General features: G+C 36.6%; 1 protein-coding gene across 2 annotated transcripts in view; it reads right to left on the bottom strand.

The window, feature by feature from the left end:
* The window catches only part of Ttd14 (TRPL translocation defect 14), a 215909-nt gene that overhangs the window by 119164 nt on the left and 91745 nt on the right, over nucleotides 1-5000 (bottom strand). The gene's annotated exons all lie outside the window — the stretch shown is intronic.

Genomic DNA, 5000 nt, shown 5'->3' on the forward strand with positions numbered 1-5000 from the left:
ACCTTGAAAACTAAGGACGTTGAAAACTCAAAATTAAGTACACAGAAAACTAAAAATTAAGAAAACTGTAAACTCAAGATTGAAAAAACCCAAATTACAAAGTTGAGAACACTAAATACTGAACTATTGAAAACTCAAATCTGAATACAGGATACACTGAAAACTCAAAACTGAAAACACTGAAAACTTAAATTCGAGAAAAAAAAGAAAGCTAAAATTCTAGGAAAATTAAAACTCAAAATTGGCACAAATTAAAAACTAAAATTTAGAATATTGAACTCAGATAATGAGAAAACTATAAACTGAAAATCAAAAAGACCTTTTTATCGATAAACAACTTCTATTAAGACCAACCACCTCTACAATCTGCCTTAACAAAACAGCTGCGAAGACCTTGAAAGCAGTAATCAAAAAACGGATTTGTTTACAGGAGAGAGAGAGAGAAGAGAGAGAGAGAGAGAGAGAGACCCAACAATCTAAATTTAAAACAACTTTTTCTTCATGTTCCTTCTCACCACCACTTCTAATCTTATTCTTTCAAATTCCTTCTTTATTCTCTCTCTTCCCTCCCACGCTCTATCTATTACTATTTCCCCTTGTCCTATATTCCTTCAATTCTGAACCTTAAAAGGTTTTCTTTGAATTCTGGTCTTCTCTTCTAACTTCCTCACCCCCCTATATAATAAAGAGTAAATATTTGACTACATATATATATATATATATATATACTGTATATCATTTCGGTCAGGCATACCAGCATTGCTAGATGTATGAGTACTCGGTCTCTCCGTCCCTCGGGTAAGGGGGGGGGTGACTAATCATACCCAGGTGAAAAGGATTGTAGTTAGCAAGGGGGAGGGAAGGATTAAATGTGTGCTTGTGCGTGTGCGCTTATGCGTATGTGCATAACCATCTAAATATTTAGGGGGTGGGAAGGCTTGATAATGTATGCTTGTGCGGGTGTGTTTATGCCTATGAACATATGCCTCTAAACATTTAGCCTTCATTTTTGACGAGTCGCGTACAGTAGTATATCTATAATCATAATTAACATCCCGCTGACGGCTAAACTATGTGAACCTTCTTATGAAACGCCCATTAAATGTTACGACTTGTACCCCCCCCCCCCCCCCCCGGAATTACCTATAACCTCCTCCCCTTCCTCCGACATCACTTACAGTAGCTTCTCACTAATAGCAGAGGAGAGAACAGTACTAACAAACTAAAGATTGCTTAACTTTTGCACAACAAACTTCAATCTATATCTATATATATATATATATATATATATATCTTCCTCCTTAACACCCCCCCTCCTCTCTGAAGAATAGGGAACAAAATGCCCTCCCCCCTTTTGCAAGAGAAAGGTAAGTAGCCGTGCCAAAGACGATGCTGCCCGTGAGATGCCAAATTGGCACTCAAATTAGGCATTAACGTCATAAGTTAATAAGGAAAACGTGAGAGCGATCATGTGTTTTCTAGTGGGATTAGGGTTGAGTTCTAGAAAAGTCGGTGTCATTGTTATTTTAGTAACCGAATTACATGGAAAAATTGCCCGCAGTAGTTAGATTAAGATACAAGGTTTAATGTTCAAGAACTGTTAAAAATAACCTTAATTCAATGAATCAGCTTAAGGAAGATATGAAACATCTTAAAGAAATGCAAACATCTCTCTCTCTCTCTCTCTCTCTCTCTCTCTCACTTTCTGAGTAGGGATACCTTAGCTTGGTAAGCGGGTTTACACCATAACCAGCAAAGCTGTACAAGTTAAGGCCACCCATAATAGGGAGGTTTCATATGAGTGACCAGACGAAAATCACCCACCATCACCAATCCACACTGCCTTTGTTTTGTAGTGGACTAGAAAAACATCTGTGTATATATATATATATATATATATATATGAGAGAGAGAGAGGAGGAGAGAGAGAGAGAGAGAGAGAGCGAGAGAGAGAGAGAGAGAGAGAGAGAGAGCACGAGTATCAAACTTATATCTTCTTAAATACAAGTGAAAGGAAGGGGTCAATCAACCACCACATAGAATATTCAAACTCAAATGTATCGGAGAGACGTATTGACAAAATCCCTCCACTATTACGCACCTAGCCAAGCAGCGATTGTGTTACGTCAACACAAAGGCAAGTCTTATTTCCTGTTACACTGTGACCTTTGCATACTGAGCATTTCAGCACTTCTTTGTCTTATGGACTAGAGAGACTACAAGGAGGGGAGGGGGGTGGAAGATGAAAACATGATGAAAAAACTGATTCTTTTGATTATAATGTAAATTAGAATAAAAGAAGTCAGAAATAAACTAGAAAAGCACTCTGAGAGCGCAGACCTCCACCACGGAAGCTTATTTCTCTGTGTGACTACCATGTGCGAACTTGGGGTTAAGGTTAGGGTTAATCCGGTCAACCTAAACCTTAACTTTTGACCTAAGACCTTGAAGATTGAATCCATTCCACGTCTCAACATAACAAATAATCCCTGAGAGTTTCACTGGTCTATGAGTAAAATTGTGGCCAGGAAGTTGTTCACAAACAAATAGAGGCGAAGCAAACGAAAAAGACCAGACGATCTATTTAGGTAATGAGGGGGAAAATAGCCATTTTTAGTTAAAAAAAATGATAAAAATAAGATTTTAATGAAGAAACATTTCAAACCCACAACATATCATCAATCAACTAAAGTGTCTTAATTACTCACAAGTAATAAACTAAAGATTTCTCAAATTTAGGATAACATACCTCCATCTAAGAAATAAGAAAAAAAAGTTTCGCAAAAATAGGATAAGGGAAGAGATCAGTAGTAATAAACTAAGTAATGAACTACAGATTTTTCAACTTTTGTATAACATACCTTCACCTACGAAAAACAGTACTAACAAACTAAAGATTTCTTAATTTTTGCACAACATAATTCAATCTATCTATCTATGTGTATATATATATATATATATATATATAAAGATTTCGCAAATAATAAGTGGAAAGAGAACAGTGAACGCCAAAGGAGATTATATGAAAGGACGTGATAAAACCGGCGAACTCTGAAGCCCAACTCCCAGACATAAAAATCTCTGGGCTTTCCAAGCATGGCACGTAGATGTAGCATCTTTAGCAATCAGCTGACGCCAACTTGCGTAAGAATGACAAGCAAACGTCTATAAGTAAACAAAGATGATGCTCAAGACTTTTATCCATCCATTGAAAGAGCAGAGTCCATTTTTCCTCGAAGAATTAGACCAAAGGCACGCGCCTTTGCGCCAAACATGAGGGACGTAGGATATTAATAGCTAAGCAAATCCAGGACAACTATGGACGGCTTCTTCTTCTTGCGCAAAGGAGAAATATATTTCATTGTTTGTTTGAAATTAAATATAATTATGAATAAGAATTATCAGTATTCCTTATTCATTGTAATGTATGTTTTTCACTCAACATTAATTGGATAGGACTTATTTCTTATATATGTTTTTTAAAGGGGAAATAAAAAGTGTTTTTCAAATCGAAAGTGATAATTACCATGAAAGGAATTATTAATGGATACGTTATTATTCGAAATATTTTCCTTCAAAATGAATAGAGGAAGTACTTGGGTCACCTCATCTAAACCAGACAGGGCAAATTGAAAAAGATAAACGCCTGGCCCAAACCCTATAGAAGCACGTAATTCAGGGAGAACAGAAGAAATAGGAAAATTCAAATCATGGGCCAAAAAAATAAAAACAGTGATCACCTGAGTCACCTAAGATGAGTAGTCTCCTTGGTGAGATTTTCAAATATTTTCACATCTTCCTGTGCAAGACACAACGGGGTCACATTTGAAGACACTTTAATCCCCCGTTTGCTGAATTTGGCAGAATTATATCCATTACTCCCTTGAACAGGAAAATAAGTGAAATGTATATGACAAAAACATAGGCTTGTACATAAATCGAGATACCGTATAAACGGAGATACGGACAAACTTTCATCGGACGAGCTATCAGCCTTCAGCTAAGGTGAACCACCACCTCCTCTTCCTCCTCCTTATAATTATTATCATTATATATCACTATTATCACTAGCCAAATTACATCCATGGTTGGAAAATAAAGAAACTACAAGCCCAAAGGCCCCAGGAGATATACCAGGCCAGTGTGGAAAGGATTTAGAGATATTACGAATGAACTACATAAAATAAACAATTGTTGTTATTTCAATATATGATATAAAACAACGTTAAAATACATCAGTCGTGAAGAATCTACAAAAACGAGACTTGTTAACCTATTCAACATAAGAGCATTTTAAATTCTGAACTTCTACAGATTCAAACAGCCAGATTAGGAAGATCATTTCACTATCTGGTAATAGGTGGAATAAAAATCCCAGAGCTTTATGATGGTAAAAAAAAAAAATACTTGGAATTAACTACACACCCAGTACTATGTACAGAATGTTACGATCTGGCCAGATCTGAATGCAAATTAAGGTAAGAATTGCAAAAAAAATCTTACGCAACATGCATAATTTATCACGAGGGTAGAAGTTACGATTAAGGAAAGTGGCAAACTTTGATGAAGGTAACTGAAGAGAAAAATAAATGCGATCAATTGCATTTTAAATGCAAAGGTCGACGAGAAGAGAAATTGATCGGCTTTTTCTGCCTCTTGAAAGAAAGGTTATCGGATAAAAGAGGATAAACGAGGGAGATCGAATTAAGTAATTTCAATAAATGCTGATTTTATATGTGGGTAGAGGGCGGCATGTGACCATTTCCTGTCTCCTTTGCACCTCCCCTGAGAGAGAGAGAGAGAGAGAGAGAGAGAGAGAGAGAGAGAGAATTTTCACCAACCTTCCCTTCGCAGTTATTCTGGTCTGGTTTACAAACAGTGAAAACTTACCGAACACATTCAAACACTTTCAAGACCAAATGAGCAAGATTTGGCACAATCTGAGAAGGGCGCCTAAGGTTACCCACACGAGTCACCTCTCCTTTGAGGATTTGTTGGAT

Source organism: Palaemon carinicauda, chromosome 15 (assembly GCF_036898095.1).
Source record: "Palaemon carinicauda isolate YSFRI2023 chromosome 15, ASM3689809v2, whole genome shotgun sequence".
NCBI lineage: Eukaryota > Metazoa > Arthropoda > Malacostraca > Decapoda > Palaemonidae > Palaemon > Palaemon carinicauda.